The sequence below is a fragment of the Nomascus leucogenys genome, chromosome 20 (assembly GCF_006542625.1).
Source record: "Nomascus leucogenys isolate Asia chromosome 20, Asia_NLE_v1, whole genome shotgun sequence".
Classification (NCBI taxonomy): Eukaryota; Metazoa; Chordata; class Mammalia; order Primates; family Hylobatidae; genus Nomascus; species Nomascus leucogenys.
This window is the reverse complement of record NC_044400.1, coordinates 48,264,005-48,285,117: the sequence shown is the minus strand read 5'-3', so window position 1 is coordinate 48,285,117 and position 21,113 is coordinate 48,264,005. Positions and strand designations below refer to the sequence as shown.

The following is a 21,113-nucleotide window of genomic DNA, read 5'->3' as shown; positions in this document are numbered from 1 at the left end:
TGGGAGAGATAGCAAAGCAGCAAGCAAATAGGTGAACAAGATTATTTCAGATGGTGGTCAGTGCTAGGAAGAAAAGTAAGAGTGGCTCCGGGCTGGGGTGGTGCAGGGGTGGCATTCCATCTGACTGGTGAGAGGGCAGTAAACATGCTCCAGGCAGGCCTCAGGGAGAAGGGAGGTATGGCTGGAATACATCCAGCTGGGTGCACAGCACTGAGCTTTGAGTGGGGAGGGGTAAGGTGGGCCAGGCTGTTTATGGCTCCGTAGGCTTAGAATGGGGTTTGGATTTGCTTTTAAGTGTAGTCAGAAGCCATTAAAGGTGTGGAAAAGAGGAGTGATGTCAGCTGATGTATATTTCGGATGGAAGCAGAGGGACCACTTAGGAGGTGGTTTTGGCAGGAGGTGATAGTGGTAGCTTGGACCTCAGTAATAAGAAAGGAATACCAGTGGATAGTCATTGTCTTTTATATTTTGAAATGATGTGACCCAGTGGCTTTGCTATCTTGTTTGTCTGTGTTTGGTGCAAATAACCGAGTAACTAATTGCTATTTATATGTTGAGTACAAGTACAACCTGCCCTTCCATCACCTCTTTCTTCTAAGCACAGCTTTCATGCAAAGTTCTGTCCTGACTCTGGGCTTATTTATTTACCTTTGAGGTTTCCTGCAGACTAGACCAGCCCACCTTGGGTGCTGGTAGGCGGTAGGAGTTGCCCTTCTGTTTACCAGCACAAAGCACAGCAGCCTTCCTATGTAAGGTGTGAATCTGACTATAGCAAATATTTAGGCAACAATTTTCTTGTGTTGCTTGAAGTCAGTCCAATGTTGGTTTGTCCTTGATGTGTGTCCTAGGCTAATGTGATGTATTGTTTTAAAATTTTTTTTTCTTCTGTAGACTCATATTACATTTTATTAGTGGATGCTTGAGTTTAATGAGGAGGGGAAAACTCCTTCTTGTCATAGTCAAACCATTCTTTGAATTTGAAAAATGTGCTGCCTCGGCTAAGCAAAGCTGGTATAACCCTGACCAGGATTTCAGCAGAGTTCCTGTGGAGCACTTTTTATCTGGTAGTGGTGGCAGCTGTGCTTTGGGCTTTGGGAACTCTGGTTGCTTAGAGTGTGCCAGGAACTTGGGCGTAGGTTGGTTTTACTGAAAGAGAATGGAGGAAAGCAGAGATAGAAATCCCACCTAATCCACAAATAGAACACAGCCCAGAGCAGTGCCCGATGAGAAAAAAAGATAAAGTATAATTTGTTTCCTTAGACAAATTCTTTAATCTGATCTTAGCCTGTATGTGTGTCCCCTGTTCTTCTGTTTCTATCAAAACTCTCCTCATCCTTCATTCCTTTCCTGAAGCACCTCTGATTAATCATTCATTCATTGGACAAAAGTACTAAGCAGGGCAGAGAATAACGGGTAGGGCAGGGTGTGCCAGGCAGTGGGAGTAGCGTATGCTAAGGCCTGGAGGCCCCTTAATGGAGCTGCACTCACAGGAGGTTGGTGGGGCTGGAGCGAGACTGCTGGGGGGAGTAGCAGAGGTGAATGAGGACCAGGATGAGCATGGCATACAGACCCCTTTGGTATTTTATTCCAGAGTGGTGAAGATCCATTAGGGACCAAAGATGATCTTTCCCCAAACCCCTTTTTTTTTTTTTTTTTTTTTTTTTTTTTTTTTTCAGACAGAGTCTTGCTCTGTCACCAGGCTGGAGTGCAGTGGTGAGATCTCGGCTCCCTCCGCCTCCCAGGTTCAAGTGATTCCCCTGCCTCAGCCTCCCGAGTAGCTGGGATTACAGGCAGGCGCCACCACACCAGCTAATTTTTGTATTTTTGTAGAGACGGGATTTCACCATGTTGGCCAGGATGGTCTTGATTTCCTGACCTCGGGATCTACTTGCCTCGGCCTCCCAAAGTGCTGGGATTATAGGCGTGAGCCACTGCGTCCAGCCCTCTTCAAACTCTTGTAGCTGTATATTTCATTCTGTATGATGCTTTGTACAGTCACCACACTGTGCCCAGCTTTTTCTTCTTCCCTTTTTTCTTTAAATATACTTTATTTTTTAGAGCAGTTGTAGGTTTACAGCAAAATTGAGTGGAAGTTACAGAGATTTCCCATATAGCCCCTGTCCCCGCTCATGCACAGCATCCCCTGTTATTAATATTCCTCACCAGAATGGTGCATTTGTTACAACTGATGAATCTGTATTGACATATGATTATCACACAAAGTCCACTGTTTACATTAGGGTTCACTGCTGGTGATGTACATTCTATAAGTTTGGACAAATGTATAATGACGTGTATCCAGCATTATAAAATCATACAGAGTAGTTTCATTGCCCTACCAGTCCTCGGTGATCAATTCATCCCTCCCTTCCTATGAGCCTTTGGCAACCCACTAATCTTCGTACTATTTATAGAGCATGTATGTATAGTTGTACCTATAGAGAATGTCATGTAGTTGGAATCATACAGTATATATGTAGCCTTTTCAGATTGGCTTCTTTCACTTAGTATATGCATTTAAGTTTCCTGTGTGCTTTTTTTTTTAATGGCTTGATAGTTCATTTTTTTGTGCTGAATAATATTCATTGCCTGGATGTACCACAGTTTATCCATTCACCCACAGAAGGACATCTTGGTTGCTTTCAAGTTTTAGCAATTATGAGTAAAGCTACTATGAACATCTCTGTGTAGGTTTTTGTGTGGATATGAATTTCAGCTCCTTTGAGTAGATATCAAGAAGTATGATTGCTAGATTGTAATGTAAGATTATGTTTGTTTTTGTGAGAAGCACTCAACTGCTTTTCAAAGTGCCTGTACCATTTTGTATTGCCATCAACAATGAATGAGAATTTCTTTTGCTCCTCACAGGCATTTGATGTTGTATTCTGGAATTTGGTTATTCTAATAGATGTGTAGTGGTACCTCATAGATGTTTTAATTTAGGTTTCTTTAATGACAACTGATGTAGTCCTACTCCCTTTCTTTTGATTAACTTTCAAGGAGTAGAAATAATGTTAGGCCAGGCGTGTTAGCTCACACCTGTGATCCCAGCACTTTGGGAGGCTGAGGCGGGTGGATCACTTGAGGCCAGGAGTTTGAGACCAGCCTGGCCAACATGGCAAAACCCTGTCTCTAGAAAAATACAAAAATTAGCTGGGCGTGGTGGCATGCACCTGTAATCCCAGCTACTTGGGAGGCTGAGGCATGAGAATTCCTTGAGCCTGGGAGGAAGAGGTTGTATTGAGCCCAGATTGTGCCACTGTACTTTAGCCTGGGTGACAGAGCGAGACCCTCTCTGGAAAAAAAAAAAAAAGGAAATGTTAGTGCTTTTGAATTTTATTTTATAATGCACAGTGATATTCAAGAACATCTGTACAACCTATAGGAAGACCTTTATTTGGTTATATTTATGATATATATATTTTCTTGAGACGGAGTCTTGCTCTGTTGCCCAGGCTGGAGTGCAGTGGCGTGATCTCGGCTCACTGCAACCTCTGCCTGACGGGTTCAAGCAATTCAGCCTCCCGAGTAGCTGAGACTACAGGCACGTGCCACCATGCCTGGCTAATTTTTTTGTATTTTTAGTAGAGACGGGGTTTCACCATGCTGGCCAGGATGGTCTCAAGCTCCTGTCCTTGTGATCTGCCTGCCTCAGCCTCCCAAAGTGCCGGGATTACAGGCGTGAGCCACGGGGCCCGGCCTATATTTATGATGTTTATGAATCTAATCTTAAGTATTTGGTTTTTCCATTTTAAAATTTCTATGATTTCTGATTTTGTTATTGGAAGAGTGATGAACAAATACTGTATACTTTTTTGTTAAATTTATATGAAAGAGTTGACAGAAAAATTTCCTTAATTTTCATGCACTTTAGTTATTTTCCTGTAAATTATTTTTATATCTGTCATGATATAATGGGATTAGACTCACAGGCTCTGTTCTTTTACATTGGTTGAACTTGGCTAAGTTAACTTTGCTGAGCCTGTTTTCTCGTCTCTAAAATGAACTTAATATATACTTGTTTTGTATTTATCTTTTTAAAAATAGTTCCTGTTTTGAAATCCAATAATGTCAAAATCTGCTTAGGAAATTGTGGAGACTATCTTCAGGTGTAAACCATTTAAAACATGGTTGAACGGGCAGTTTAAGTTAATGGCATGTGTGGTATTAGGCAGGGTAGATACTGAGATGAGTAGGACATGGGCCCAGCCTTTGAGTAGCTTGCAGTCTAATGGGGAGAGGGAGACCTGTGGAGATAATTTAATTTTAATGTGATATATGCACGAAGAATCACTCTGCTGGGATTTTGGAGGAGACTAGAAGATGAGGTCTGAGTAAGTCAAGGGTAATTGTAGGTCATTGATGTGGTCGATTATGAAAAGGAATAGTGAGGAAATACTACTGGTAGTTTTCTAGCGTGTTTCAGAATGATTCAAGGTTGCTTTCCAACTGTTTGCCTTGTTTTCGAGACCACTGATTTTTAACCTTGGAGAAGGCACATCACTTTAAATAAATTACTCAGACCTTTTCTTTCATACCAGCACTGCCTAGGGCCCTCAAATACCTATCAGTAATTGTGGCTTAGGGTGGTGGTCATTCTAGTAGGATTTAGTAATGTAATTATGGTGTAACCGGAATGTCATCTTGAATATAATTCCATTTGTTTTTTTCTACCTGGGGAACTGACACCCAGAGCGATGAAGTAACTTGATTTGAACAAGGTCACACAGCTAGTTTATGGCAGAACTTAAAAAGTTCTTGGACACCTGTTTTTGATGTATGTAAACAAATCAGCAGAGTTAATATTGCTCTGCTGATTTGTTTGCACTTTCATCTTCAAAATGTTTTACTAAAATCAAAACTATGCACATCTATCAAACAATATATTGTATTTCAGAATACTTTATTTATTTATTTATTTATATTTTTGAGATGGAGTCTCGCTCTGTTGACCAGGCTGGAGTGTAGTGGCACGATCTTGGCTCACTGCAACCTCTGCCTCCCGGGGTCAAGTGATTCTCCTGCCTCAGCTGGCAGAGTAGCTGGGACTACAGGCGCCTGCCACCAAGCCTGGCTAATTTTTGTATTTTTACTAGAGATGGGGTTTCGCCATGTTGGCCAGGTTGGTCTTGAACTCCTGACCTCAAGTGATCTGCCTGCCTCGGCTTCCCAAAGTGCTGTGATTACAGGCATGAGCCACTGTGCCTGACCCAGAATACTTTATTTAACCCTTTGATGAGTGTATTCTTGCAAATTTCAGGTCAAGATGCCTGCAGGGAAATGAGCAAGGGGAGGAAGCCTGAGTAGTCAGGTTTGGGGTGGGTGGGGATCCTTTGATATGTGAAGGGTGTCTCTGCAGCCTGGGAGGACCAACCAGTTGTGTTAACTGTGCAAGAAGAAGCACAGCCTGAGTATTTGAAGAGAGTGGAAGTTGCCAATGTCTAGTGTGGCTCTTTAGCTCCCTAGCACTGGGCTGCAGTGACCCACCCATTCACTGAGTGCTCCTGTTTCCGGGAAGGCATCCTCTAGGAGGAGGCGGGTAGGTGTGTGTAATGGATCTCTTCCCTCTAATATGAGAGATTGACTTTTCTCAGAAAAACATCACCTGCAAAGGGCATTTAATAGAAGGTACAATTATTTTAGCATGAATAACATAAGGGAAGAGATGATTATATTTTTGAGAACTTTATATGTGCCAGCCATTATGTTAGGAGTAGTCAAGTCTCATAATTAATTTAATTCTCAAAATAATTGTGGCAGTAGTGGTATTATTTCCTCCTTCCACTTTTTTTTTTTCAGGAAAGAAATACAAAGAAACTGAAGTTCAGAAAGGCTAGGTACCGTGTCCTAGCTATTAAGATTAAAGCTTGACTTGTTTGGCTCTAAATTCATATTTTATCTGTTGTACCTGCATTGTCTCTGTAACAGGGATTACAACGCATGTTCAGGATGTGAAACAAGGGCAGCAGAGCTTAGAAAAATATCTTGTTCCACTGAGAAACTGAACTTTTTTCCCCTTTCTTAGGTGAGAGACATAAAACATTCAACTAATCTGCTTTTAAAAATAGATATACCATATGGAAACTATACAAGAAGTGTAACATTTTTTTAAATCCCTGAATTTTGTGATGTTCTCAGTTAGGGAGAGAAGGAAACAGGAAATAAGAGAAAAATCACATAGAAGATTGAAGGTGAAGATTGGGAGGAGGTTAAGACAATTCAATGATAGACCGAAAGAGGTCAGCTTTGAGTGACCACATGAGATTGCATTTTCTCGTTGACTTGAGTTGTGGATTTTAGAGTGTTTTCACTTATTCTCTGATATTCTTTTCAAAGTACCACAGAAGCGTGTTTCATAGTTCTTCAGCTTACCTGGAAAGTTCTCTTTAGGAGTCGATTCTGCATAGACTCTCCAGAGCATCATACTGTGGATGTTTTATCGGCCTATAGATAGCACCACGAGGCAGGCAGTAGCAGGCGTGGGGTGCAGGTACCAGTGTGCTCTGTGTTTGCTGTTTAACCTTGGCTAGGCGACAGTGGGAAAGATGATCAATGCCAGGCCCCCATCAGGTAGGCTTGTTTGGCATCAGGTGAGCTGATGTAAGTGCATGTAAACAGTCAAGCACTCTTTCGGATGAGCTTGTCTAGGAATAGCAGGGTGTAGCTACATATTTCCAATGTATTTTTTGACCTAGGGCAAGTTATACTTGCCTGGGCCTCAGTCCTTGATCTATAAAATGAGAACATTGTGTTAAATGATTGCTACAGTTGTATTCAATTCAGAATCTGTGTCTCTGTGACTGCAAGTCAAGCCAACTATCTTAGATTGTCTACCTTTGATAAGGAGGAAAGGGCCCCTGAAATCATTGGTCTCGCTCAGATCTCTCCACCGGTTACCAGTGGAGGGATGACCTTAAGTAAGTTATTTTTTTCTCTAGACATTAATGTGTTCATCCATTAAAGGGGGGATAATAAACAGCTATCCTCCAAGCTGTTGACGATTTATCCACATAACACACTTAGTACCTAGATTAAGCATTTAGTACACGTGAACCATCATCATCACTGAATTTAGCGGTGGAGAAAGACTTTTGTAGTTGCTTGGCTGTATTCCCTCTTTTTAAGGATGAAGAAACATGAAGCCCACTATAGGTGAGATGTCTCTCCCAAAGCCACAGCTAAGATCCAAACAGAGCTCTTTGCGTCACCTGGCACTCATTCAAATGGAAACCAAAAACAAAGTTTGAAGCACCCCAACTGACCGATGGACTGCCCCCTCCTCAGTCAAGGGCATTCCAAAGAAACCTGAAAAACTCATGGGAAAGAGGACATGCTTCATCATACCTTCCTCTCTCTGGAATTCAGGCACAACTGACCAGCGTAAACATTAAAACAGAGATCTTAAGACTGCCAAAACAGATCTGAAATTCCAGCCTAACTCTAGTCTAACATCACTTGACATAGCAGGCCCTGAAAGAAATTGAAGTATTTTACCACAGAATATATTTCTTTGGCATGTTTTGAAATGGCCCTGGAAAGCTGTCTCTTGTGGGGAAAATCTCCATTCTCTAAAGAATCCTCTTCCCTTTCCAGATTTTTTTCCTGAACCAGGAGAGAATTAACTAAGAGTCTGGCACATTTTTTGTTAGGTTTGATGAGATCTCTGAAGCCTGCTACCTGGAGGCCTCATCTGCATGATAAAAACCTTGGTCTTTACCCAGGTTATGACCTTGTCTTAACCTACACACTTATTTCTATTGATTCCAGATCTTTAGATAATAACACTTTCAACTAACTGCCACTCAGAAAATCTTTGAATCCACCTATGACTTGGAACCTCCCCTCCACCTTCAAGTTGTCCCACCTTTCCAGACCAAACTACTGTACACCTTACATATATTGATTGATGTCTTATGTCTCCCTAAAATGTATAAAGCAAGCTACAGCCCCGACCACCTTGAGCACATGTTCTCAGGACCTCCTTGGGGTTATGTCATGGGTCGTGGTCCTCACATCTGGCTCAGAATAAATCTCTTTAAATGTTTTACGGAGATTGATTCTTTTTGCTGATACTAATATTTAGATTCTTTCTGTTGTTCTAGCACATTCTGCATGAATTAAACATAAACCCTGGTCCCTAGTACAGAACAAGAGCAAACTGCTTTCTTTGGGCCACAAGTAAGCTAGATCAGTTAAGGGGAAAATGGAGAGAGGATGACATTGCCTTCTGCCACCAGCAGCCTCTGTGACCTTGCCGAAGGTCACAACTCTGTGCCCTTAGTTCCCCTTCCCTGAAATAGGCGTAGGGAGGGACTCTGACGGTTTCTGGTCTTTTTCATCTCTCAAAGTGCAGTGAAGAATTTCTTCATGGCTAAGGCTGTTAGACTCCAGAAAATAGTTTGCCAACCAAAGACATAGAGTTTCCAATTTTGGAATACTTTAAAAATAGGAAGGAAGTTTATTTGTTTAGCAGAATTTATAGTTGTAGGACTGCCCAAGGCAGAGAATTAGCCAAATGGTATTTTGCGGAAGTTCTTTTTAAAGGGTGGGCCCAAAGGAAACCAGTCATTAGGTGGAAATAAACTGTCAGATTTTTGAGACGTTATTTGCTTAGAGACATTTACACTGGTCTATTGTGACAGTCTCTATTGTGTTAGGCTTTTAAAAGAAATATGTAAGTTTCCAAGTTTAAAATGTTAGAGCAAACATCCAATCCATGGCCTATGGGCTGCATACAGGCCAGGATGGTTTTGAATGTGGCCCAAAAAAGATTCATCAACTTTCCTAAAACATTGAGATTTTTTTTTTGAGCTAATCAACTATCATTAGTGTTAATGTATTTTATGTGTGGGCCAAGACAATTCTTCCAGTGTGGCCCAGGGAAGCCAAAATATTGGATACCCCTGTATTAGAACTTGTAAAATTTGACTTCAGAAACACAACCAAAAGCCAGCTTATGAGTAAGGAGTTTGTTCCCCTTGTGTACTGATTATTAATCAATTAATTGTATAATAAGCATGAAATATTGCTAGTACATCTAAGGTCAAATCCTTCTTATGGTTCCAGAAAAAGCTGTATTCCTGAATTTCCAGGTGAAGGGAAGGGATTCTCCTTCCATTTCCAGAAATATGTGAATGTAATACATAGGGATTTTTATTACACTAGTGTTTCAGTAAAAGCAGCCCTTCAAGTCTGTGCCATCCAGTTTTGGTGTAACTGAAAGAACATCGTACCAAAGTTTGATTTTTGTCAATTCTCTAGTGTGTTAATCAGCTGAGAATGTGGTCTCTGGATATTTTTCCCCAAGGAAAGAGCTTGATGTACTAGACCACCAGACCATACAACTCTGTTTGTTTTGCATTAACTACACTATTTGGGGGAGTAGTGTGGTGTTTCCAGATGTTCTTGGTCAAGAAATCTGGCCGCTTCAAGCTCAGTGTTGATCACAATCTATTTCTTTTGCCTCTACTCTGTGGCAGGCACTTGAGACACAACTGCCAAGACGAGAGAGACCCAGCTGCTGACCTGGGGTCGGGGTGGGTGGGGGGAAGGCAGTGAAGGCAGTCACAGAGTCAGCCTGCCAGAAAGCAGGTGGGGAACTGTAAACCTCTGAGTAGCCCCTTGGTATACAGAGGTAATAATTTCCCAAATGTAGTAAATCCCACTTTACAACCTCATGGTTAACTTTGATCAGGGATAAGTAGAACTGACTGTACACTGTTAACTTAGATATTGTCCTTCTCAAAAACATCGTTTTTATTCTGGGGGCCAGAGATTTGGCTTGGGTGTGGGTGTTAAGAACAGTCCACAGTGTCCTGGAGTACCTCTCCGCTGATCTGGAGGCTCTTTAAACCACTCTAACAAGTTTTTGTGCTAATCCTGACTGAATAGATGGAGCCAGTGGAGCCCAGCTGGCCTGTCACTATGGGGCAGAGGGTGACTCTACCCTTAAGCCCTGCATGAAGACCCCAGGGTGGGCACCACAGCCCTTTACAATCACTTAGCACCTGCTGCTGAACATGAGCGTGCAGACCTGGTAAGGCTTGTGAGTTTCAGAGAATTCCTGCAAGTCCCTGGAAATATGGGCACTGGTGGCTCTTCTCTCTTTTTTTTTTTTAAATTTAGTGGGCTTAGAGGTTTTAGCCTAATAAGGAAATTTTACACTGGACGATTTTATCCCAATTAAAAGCAAATCATAGGGACCCGGTGTGGCCTAAAAAACCAGTCCTTACTGGGGAGGTCTAGTTGTGGCCAGATGCCAGCCATTCCAGCCTCCTGTGGCTGCATTTCATCCCGAAAGTGAATTAAGTTGAGTGAGTGATTCAAAGGTCCCATCCAGGGGGTGACAAAGAATATTCCAGGTGGAAGAAACTGCATGAGCAAAGGCATGGAGGTGGAAACCCAAATGAACAGAGGCTTAGGAGATGTGTTCGAAACATGTTTGGTACAAATGGAACTTACAGAGAAGCCAGGTGAAATAAGGCAGGAAGAGTTGAGTGGAGCCCCATTGGTGGGAGACCCTGAGGGTTAGCAGGACTGTGTTTGTTCTGGTAGATATTGCAGAGGAGCCCTAGAAGGTTTGTAAGCAGGAGGCTGACCCCATCAGACCTGTGTTTCCAGAAGATCAGGCTGTGCTGGATAGCAGGATGGATGTAGGGAGATGCCAGAGGCGGCAGAGGAGAGGTCTTGCTGGGGTCTGGCTGAAGCAAGTATAGGCCTGGACCAGCGCTTGAGGTTTTGGGCTCATGGTGAGAGAATATACACCCAAAGAGCTGAGGGAGAGAGGGAGTAAGGAGAAAGAAGAGCAGAAGCCACTTTCCAGGTTTTGAGCCCAGTTACCTAGAAGGCATTTGGGAAACAAGGAAGTAGGAAGAAAGGCCTATTTTAAGGAAAAGAGAATGAGCTTGATGTGGATATTTTAAGGTCAAGGACTAGAAGTCTGGTGACTTTTTTTTTTCTTTTTTTTTGAGACGGAGTCTCGCTCTGTCGCCCAGGCTGGAGTGCAGTGGCACGATCTCGGCTCACTGCAAGCTCCGCCTCCCGGGTTCATGCCATTCTCCTGCCTCAGCCTCGCAAGTAGCTGGGACCACAGGCGCCTGCCATCACGCCCGGCTAGTTTTTTGTATTTTTAGTAGAGACAGGGTTTCACCGTGTTAGCCAGGATGGTCTTGATCTCCTGACCTCGTGATCTGCCTGCCTCGGCCTCCCAAAGTGCTGGGATTACAGGCGTGAGCCACCACGCCTGTCTGATTCTTTTTTTTTTTTTTCTTTTTTTGGAGACAGAGTCTCACTCTGTCCCCCAGGCTGAAGTGCAGTGGTGCGATCTCAGCTCACTGCAACTTCTGCCTCCTAGGTTCAAGTGATTCTCCTGCCTCAGCCTCCCGAGTAGCTGGGATTACAGGCGTGCGCCACCATGCCCAGCTAATTTTGTATTTTTAGTAGAGACGGGGTTTCACCATGTTAGCCAGGCCGGTCTCGAACTCCTGACGTCAGGTGATCTGCCTGCCTCGGCCTCCGAAAATGCTGGGATTACAGGCATGAGCCACTGTGCCCGGCCTGGTGATTCTTTAAATAGGTGATTGGAAAAGTTAGCGAAGTTTAGGAAAGAATTCAGAGCTGGAAATGTAGAGAAAGAAATCATCTTTCTTAGTTTTTGGGAAGTAGATGCCATCCTGAGAGAGAGAGAGAGACAGAGAGAGAGAGAATCAGAACACTATAAAGAATCTGCTTTAATATGTCTATGAAATGAAAGATTTTACTAAATACATTCTAAAGGAGAGAATTACATTAGTAAGATTTCATTATCCTGCGCCTCCCCTTAAGGCTGATCTTTATTTTATTTTTTTCCTCTTGTAACTGTAAATCAAGATGAAGCCTCGCTTTTGAAAATGGCATTAGGATTCAGAGACTACAATTCCCACTTGGTAGACGGAGTTCTTGTTCCTGTATTGTGGTGAGTGGATCAAAGTTCAGTTCCAGCAAGTCACTGAAGCCCCTCAACATACAGTAGCGCTCCCTTGGCATGGGACAAACAACAAAGCTTTTTTTTTTTTTTGAGATGCAGTCTTGCTCTGTTGCCCAGGCTGGAATGCGGTGGCGCAATCTCAGCTCACTGCAACCTCCGCCTCCTGGGTTCAAGCAATTCTCCTGCCTCAGCCTCCCAAGTAGCTGGGATTACAGGCGCCCACCACCGCACCCGGCTAATTTTTGTATTTTTAGTAGAGACGGGGTTTCACCATGTTGGCCAGGCTGGTCTCAAACTCCTGACCTCAAGTGATCCACCCACCTTGACCTCCCAAAGTGCTGGCATTAAGGGCATGAGCCACCGTGCCTGGCCACAACAAAGTTTTGAGCACATTCCCAGCATCAGCTCTTGGCTGGCAAAGCCAGTCTTTATCTCCTGTCAGCCTTGGTTTTGCTGTTGGTTCTCCAGAAATTCCCTGATTGTAAAATATCTGATCTCGTGAAAATGAAGTCAGCACTTCCCAGAAGTTGAGAGGCCTGAAGGGGGAGTAAAAAACACTTTCAAATCCTGCCTGGAGGGAACCTGCTCAGGAGGCCCTGGAAGGTGGAGGCAGGCTCTCATCGCCTGTCTTTATTAAATAAAGCCCTAAAGCCCTAGACTGTGGTGCTCGAACCTTTTTAAGGGATGCCTGACTCCTCAAGAAGTCTGTATCATTTGAATGAGCTCTAGTTGAAAGAAAGGTTTTTATAATGTATTCGAAGTGGAAATCTTTCTTACTTTGTTTTTTTTGTTTGTTTTTTGAGAAGAGGTCTTGCTCTGTCACCCGGATGAAGTGCAGTGGCACAGTCTTGGCTCACTGCAGCCTTGAACTCCCAGGCTCAAATGATTCCCCTGCCTCAGCCTCCTAAATAGCTGAGACTATAGGTGTGCACCACTGTGTTGCCCAGGCTGGTCTTGAACTCCTGGGTTCAAGCACCCACCTGCCTTGTCCTCCCAAAGTGCTGAGATTACAGACATGAACCACCATGCCCAGCCTCTTTCTTTCCCATTTATGAGAAGAGTGGAGCTAATGCCTCTTCCCTGCGACAGATTTCTAAAGGCCGCTGCCATGTCTCCCCTTCCCAAGCCAAAGGCATTTTTATCTCCTTCCCCCAGCCTCTCTTCATGCATTTTATGACCCTTGTTGCTGCTGCTTTTAAAGTGTCCTAAAACCAAAAATGAAACTTGCTGTGTGACCTGATCAGCAAGAAGGAGGGTGAGGCTGTGACCCCTCTCAGTGTGAGGATGACATTTCTCCTAATGCGCTAGGCTTTTTGTTCCTTTTCATTCTTTTGTTCTCCAGGCCATTCTGCTGGCTTATCTTGGGCTTACAGTCAATTACAATCCTTAAATCTTTTTCACATGAACTTTTGGCAAGCTGGATCTAACTCCATGGGTGATTAGAGCTGAGGGCTTCTTTTTTGTTTTTTTGCAACTTACATATAATACTTAACCTGTATCACCATGTTCTTGATGTTGGCATTTTTTTGATTTTGTTTTGTGGGCATTTTTTTATTTTTATATTTTCATCCTATTAGCCAGTTTATTTTTGTAGAATAGTAGAATTTGGAACTAGAAGTGATTTTAAGAGTACTGCAGTTCGTTCCCTTCAATACAGACACAACAGCCCTCGGGAAACTGACCTGGAGCGATGGGTGCTAAAAGGAGATGAGATTTTCTTCCTCATATGCTAGGAGCTTGGACAGATAAAGGTGTAAAGAGAAATGTTAGCAGAGGGTTAGGCACTGGCTACAAATTAAGACTTGGAAACTTCGTTGTCTGTGCAACTTCATACTGTTTCATTCTTGTCTTGTACAGTATTTCTTTGATTTCCTTCATCTGTAAAAGCAGGAAGAAAATATTTGCCACTCAGTTCTGCTTTTTAGGTATCAAATGCTAGGATACAACCTGAGGTTTCTTTCCCCGTCCCCTCACAAAGTATAGATCATTTGTTTTCCTTCCAGCCCTGGGCTCAGTACACAGATGGTTTCTCTTCACCCTTTGAGTTGCGGTTTTCTCCAGGTTGGTGCTGATGATATGATAAAGCTCAGCACGGAAGGCCTTCAGGTCCAGTACCCTGGCCTTGACCTCCCCATAGGCCGTCTTATCTCACTTTTGCACCGACGCCTGGTAATCCATTACATGGGTCTCCTTGGAGGCCTTGGCCACAGCATCCCCATGTTCTGAGAAGTATTTGGAAATGGTTGTCTGGAAGGCTTCCACTTTGGTCTTAACTGCATTCACCCTCTCCAGCACCTTCTCCTGGATTGCTACCCCAAGTCATTTGCATCCTCAGTATTGGGGATCAGGTGCTGGATCCATGTGATCACCAGAATGCATTTCTCTTTGAGAATCCAGACTTCTGGCTTAACCATGGCAAGCAGCGACAGGACCTTCTCATTCCCAGGGAGAAATCCACACTCAAGGACTTCTTTCTTCTCCTGCCTCTCTGTTTCCACCTCATCCTTGGGTGGGGGTTCTGGGATGGGGATGCCCAGTGGGGCCCAGAGGGAGGTCAGGCAGCTACAACGAGGGAATCCTTTTGGAAGGCCTGATGCGGGTTTATGATTTTCTGTGGCAAGAATCTGTAGAGGAATTCCTTGGCTTCTTGGGAAAGCTCTTGCCTGAAGACATGTACCTGGGTGCGGGCCTCCCTGCTCAGGCACCCACAACAAGGCTCGGCCGTGCAGCTTCAGTTGCTGGATCTCTGGTCTTCTGGCCAGTCGCCCAGGCTTTCACATTCACAGCCTGAGTGTTGTAAACATATATTGGAGTTATCTAACATTTATAACTCCGAGAATGCCAAGGAGCAATGAATAGTATTGTTATTGTTACCCTAGGTATTGTGTGCAGTCTAAAATATATAAAGTGGAAAATGGATTAGACTGCTTTTAACTCACATCCTTTATTGGCAAAAGTTCTGATTTGCCTGTTGATCAAAGTTAAAGAAAAGGAATGGTTACTTGGTGAGTGTAGTTGATTTCAAGAACTGAAATGGTGTGAGAGGAAAACCTGTTTCTACCACTGATCAGAATGAAGATCTGGGTTCTTGAACACACATGGTAAGTTTTACTTAAGAATGCAGTTAGTGCTGTAAAGCTAGTCTGGCATATTTTAAAACTGTAAATAATTGATAGTTATAACACATGCTCAGAGCCCTTTCCTGTGATTGAGCCTGGCACTCATGAATTAGTGTAATTTTCTATTCATTTGGAAATGTGTAAATTTCTATTCATTTGGAAATGACCATGGGCCTCAAAGATGATGACAGGGCTGTGGCTGGGCTGCACTGTACGTTTGTGTAAGTTGCGGGCTGCACAAAGGCACCCAGCCAGTGGCACAAGCAAGGACTGAGATCCAATCCACACCTGGCTTACCAAAGTCTGCCACCCGTGGGTTTTTGTCTGTGAGGGGGAGAACAGGGGTTTGGCTTTTTAAGATTTGGACAAAGGCACTGTATATTTGAGGCGTAGCCTATACTATGAATTATTTTGTTTTTAAAAAATTAATTTTGGTGCTGTCAAGGTGATTCCATACTGTGTCCACATATGTAATAATTTGAATCACACTTATTTTACTGCAAGTCCTGAGAAGGAACAAGAGTATTTATCTGGTTAACATGCTAATGGTTTATCTAAACTCAAGCTTGAACCATCAGCTTCACGAAACAGACCAGTGCTTAGTATTATCACAATTTTAATTTAAGCTACAAATCATCTTCTTAGATAATTATCTGTGCAGATGCAGGGGCAGTCTTTTGAATATTGCTTTTAGACTGCCATCTAAAGTTTTTGGTTTCTGGGGTTTATTTGGAAGTTTGTTTTTGTACTGTATTGTGCTTCCTGACTTAAAGGCTTTTGTGTGTTATGTTGTGAAGCATTTGGGGGCACTTAGAACTGTATGCCATTTCACTTGTACATTAAAAGAGTTTATCCTAAGATGAAGATTTTTTTCTTCTTTCCAAGTGATTTTGCCCCTAGAAATTTTTACCTAGTAGCAGTAGATGGTAACCTTGAAAAGACTAAAGAAAAATGTACTTTTAAAAAAATTAAAAATAACCTTTTTTATGATTACAAAAATACATATATATGAAAAATAACATACTGATAAGCCCAAATACATATTCCTACCACCCAGAGACCACCACACGTAGTCCATTCCAGATCTGTTTTATTAATAAGCACTATTTAAAATTCTGTCTCTTTTGCTGGAAATAAGTAGAAGAAATAACAGCTGTTCATATACATTTACTTTTTTTTTTTTTAAAGAGAATTTTTTGCCAGAATGCCAGAGTAGACTGAGGGTGGATAGGTGAGGGGATTATTCTCTGAGCTACAGCACACCCTGGTTTCACTGTCTGCACAGTTTCTACTTTTTGTTCAGGGATAAGATGTCCTTGAGAAGAGAAAACCCATATGAATAAATATTGAGTGGTAATCTGTATTCAGATTTCTGAATTTTTTTTTGGTCACAGTGGTTCTGCCATCTAGCCACTGAGCCCTCCCACCCTTTCCCCGTCCTCAGTCCTCATCTGTCACATTCAGTTACCACTTCTTGCCAGCTTTACCTTCTAGATAGTTCTTGACTTTATCCTCTCCTCTCCATTTGTATTGCCACTGCCCTAGGTGAGATCGTCACTTCTCTCTCCTCAGTTGCTTGTCTCTTCCTTCATCAGTGATGTATTCACTCTTGTTTTTCCATTGGCAGTGATAATATCAAGTTGACAGTTGAAAATGCTTTTCCATCTGTTTCTGTATTGGACTGAGTTGTCGTGTTCCAAGGACTAGCTAGGCAATAAATCACATCAGACTAAAATTGAGTACTTGTAACGTTTGAAAAGATTGTAATGTGCTGGTATTGATGAAGAATTTATGCTGTATAGAAATTCTGTTATTCTAACTAATGGACACTTGAGTTTTGTCCCATTAGAATTTGCTCTTCATGTTGATTTTAATTTCTTTGATGACTATAGCGTCTGGTGAGGCTTTCTCATTTTCAGGTGGATTTGTTTGCACTGGATGGTGGGGCTGGCTTTATTGCATTATTCATGTATGCAATACATGTGCACCATGGTCCCAAGACATGACTCATGGTGGTGGTGATTGTATTTTTGAGATGTAGCTGATACCTCCCATCCCCTGGACTTCCTGTAGTTCACATCTTTATTTTCACTAACCAGTAACTGAAAATCTAATATTTTCTTCGATTTTGAATGTAGTCAGCAAACCCAGTAGTATTACAGATGGAGTATCCCTTATCTGAAATGCTTAGGACCAGCAAGTGTTGTAGATTTTGGACTTTGGAATATTTGCATTGTACTCACCAGTTGAGCATCCCAAATCTGAAAATCCAAAATGCTCCAATGAGCATTTCCTTTGAGTGTCATGTCGGTGCCCAAAAGTTTCCAATTTTGGAGCATTTAGATTTTGGATTTTTGGACTAGGGATACTCAGCCTGTAGCAGTTCCTGTGACATAACATCAATAAAATCATAGTACCATGATCTGTTTCTACTCTGAACACTTCTGACATCAGATGTGTCAGAGTTTTCCCCACACCAAAAACCAGTTCTCTGATTCTCTGGTCACCAACTGGGTCTCCAGTGATCAGTTAAATTCTGACACTACCAACCTGAAGTTAGCACAGACCCCACAAGTTAAGGGCTCAGTCTCACAAGACTGCCCCAAGACACCCACTGACCTGCTATAAATCAAGTTCCCACCACCTCCTCCTCAGGGTCAGTCATTTGCTAGAATGGCCCACAGAACTTAGAACACTCTTTACTTACATTTACTGGTTTATTCTAAAGAATACCACTCAAGGCCGGGTGCGGTGGCTCACGCCTGTAATCCCAGCACTTTGGGAGGCCGAGGCGGGCAGATTACAAGGTCAGGAGATAGAGACCATCATGGCTAACACGGTGAAACCCCGTCTCTACTAAAAATACAGGAAGTTAGCCGGGCGTGGTGGCGGGTGCCTGTAGGCCCAGCTACTCGGGAGGCTGAGGCAGGAGAATGGCGTGAACTTGGGAGGCGGAGCTTGCAGTGAGCCGAGATCGCGCCACTGCACTCCAGCCTGGGCGACAGAGCGAGACTCCATCTCAAAATAAATAAATAAATAAATAAAGAATACCACTCAAGAACAGCCAAATGGAAGAGATGCATAAGGCAAGGTATGGGAGGCGTTTTGGGGTGTCTAGAGCTTCCATGCCCTCTTTGGGCCTGCCACCTAGCAACACCTTGGTAAGTTCATCAACCCAGGAGCTCCCTGAATCCCACCATTTAAGGGTTTTTATGAAGTTTCCAATATATGAGCATAATGGATTAAATCACTGGCCATTGGTAACTAATTCACCTTTCTCCCCTCCCAGGAGATATAGGTTGGAGAGTAGAGTGAAAATCCCAACCCTCTAATCACAAAGTTGGTCCCTCTGGCAACCAGTGCCAATTCTAAAGCTATCTAGGGCCCAAAAAAGACTCACCTCATCAGCATAAACTCAGGTACAGTTGATAGGGGCTTATTATGAGTAACAAAAGGCATTCCTAATATTACCCAGTTCCCTCAGGAAATGCCAAGGGTTTTAGGTGCTCTTGTGTCAAGTTCTTATTATATCGTGATATCACGTCAGTTATTTCCATATGCCGTACAGTTTTATACATCTCTCAAATACTGTATGTACTCATCATTACTTTGAGTTACAGTAGTTTATTGACTTGCTGCTTGATCTTGTTAAATATGGCAATAAGCACTTAGTACTGTATCATAATTATTTGGATAATTCCCTTTCAGCATAATTGAATCTTTTGCCGTCCCTTGTGTTCTAATTTATGCATTTGAGAACTTTATTCTGCAGGGTCCATAGGCTTCACCAGGCTGTGAGAGGGGTCTGTGGCACAAAAAGTTTAAGAATCTCTGCTTCTTAAGCACCCTGGGGTGTGCTTGAGAGAGAGCATGCCTGCATTCGTTCAGGATTGGTAGGAATGTGGGGTATGTAATTGAGATGCTGTCTCTCACCTAAGACTAATCCCATATAGTCAGCAGCACACAATTTAACAAAACTTCAGTCGCTCTTGTGGGCATTGTAATATATACCCACCATAAAAAAGAAAGGGTTAAACTACATTCTCTGTAGGCTTTGAAAGAATATACTAAGCAGTTCCCATCCAAAAATATTTAAAATAAAAATAGCCAGACACAAAGTCTTCAGCTATCTAGAAAAATCTTATAATACAAAAGGAATTGCTCCCCATGTTTCTGGTTTACTATTTTTACAGCATCTGCTTCTTCTGCAAATATTTGTTGTATGCCCACTATGCTCAGGCATTGTGTTGGAGATTTACAGATTTATGGCGGTTTTCTCTTCTAAGACCTATTTGAAATATGTCTTTCTCATTACTTAAAAACTTTGAAGTCATTAGATCATTTTGCATTGCAATCATTTATACACTGAGCAGACTTATTGAATACTTGCAGTATGCCAGACAGTGTACTAGGCACTTTGTCCTACATAAGTAGCACAATAGACAGTAATCCTACTCTCTGGGAGCTGACCTTTATTTAGGTGTTTTGTGCTCTGAGGCTTAGAGGGCTGCCTTGACATGCCATAAAAACTGCTTGACGCTCTTAAAAATTATGGGTGGCCATTATTTTAGATTGAGCTTCTGTACTGGGCCCCAGCCGAACATACCCAAACCAAAATGGAGTCACTCATGCTAAAGGTGTTGTAATCAAACTGAAATGTGAAGAAAGCAGATGGATCCCAGAACAGACCAGTTTTTCCTGAAAACAGGAGATTCTAGTCTACCTGAATCAGCGTAGCAAGGAAATCCCTTCTGCTTCATTTAGGCCTTACAGAAAAGTAGCCTGAAGTAACCTGATGTTAACCAGTCAGCTTTTTTCTATTCTGTGTCTTTGTTTCCATCTTACAATACCTACTGTTCTGCCATTGCCTGGTGGGAGCTTTCATTCGATTTGGTAGAATGGAGTCTGCACTGATGTATGAATCGTGAATAAAATACAATTAGATCTATAACTAAATTTGTTGTAATTGTGTCTTTGATACCACTCACAGACCTCATGTTTTTTGTAAGGTAGTGGTTTTCACACTCTGTTCCTGTGGGTGTTTATGATGTCTAGGGCTGGCAGAAGGAAGGAGGGGGACATGTTCTGTTTCCTCAGCCCCGTTTTAGTCAGAACATTCATACTCATATATTTGAGATTGCCGGAAAGTTGAGGGTGGGGTGAGATGGAGAGTTTTGTTGCCTACAGGGTGTTTGGAAATTTGGTCAAAGGTTCGAACATGACTGGCATTATCTATTGCCTGCTGATATTATAGAAATTAGTTTTGTCATTTATTATTCGTTCTGTACTGAAAGGTAGATGGAAGCTTGTTGCCTCTAGCTACTGATATTTTAATAAAGTTGGCAGTCAGATGTGGTGGCTCACACCTATAATCTCTGCACTTTGGGAGGCTGAGGTGGGAAGATCCCTTGAGCCCAGGTGTTTAAGACCAGCTTGGGCAATATGGTGAAAACCCATCTCTACAAAAAACAAAAAAGCTAGCCAGGCATGGTGGCATGCACCTGCAGTTCCGGCTACTTGGGAGGCTGAAATGGGATAATCGCTCAAGCCTGAGAGGTTGAGGCTGTGGTGAGCTATGATTGTGCCCATTATACTCCAGCCTGGGCAACAGAGCAAGACCCTGTCTCAAAAAAAAAAAAAAAAAAAAAAAGAGTTGGCCTTTTCTTACCTTACAAACATCAAGGTAACAGCTAGCATTTATTGGGAGCTATTATAGGCTAGGTTCTATGCTAAACTTTCACATCTAATTTTGTCCTCAAAATGACCCTCCAAGGTAGCTGGTAATGTCTCATTTTAATAGAAGAGAAGTCGAGGTTCCTAGAGCTCAGGTGGCTTGCCCAAAGCAGTGCTTGCTGCTTATTTCAGCATTCCAAGCTACAGAGTTCCCCATAGATTCTGTCAGCATCACACATTGATGGCTTCAGCTGCCTAGCAGTTAGGGCTGACTTTCTCCTGATAGTTGTGACCAGCAGCAAGAGTTCATCTCTACCCTTTTAAAGGTTATTCTGTTTTAGTTACTGCTCCAGATC

At 42.6% G+C, this 21,113-nt stretch overlaps 1 protein-coding gene and 1 pseudogene across 2 annotated transcripts in view; one reads left to right on the top strand and one right to left on the bottom strand.

Annotated features, from left to right (window-relative positions):
- Positions 1-21,113, top strand: part of TBC1D1 (TBC1 domain family member 1) — a 247,157-nt gene that overhangs the window by 92,316 nt on the left and 133,728 nt on the right. The window lies entirely within an intron of this gene.
- Positions 13,977-18,543, bottom strand: LOC105738275 (annotated as a pseudogene).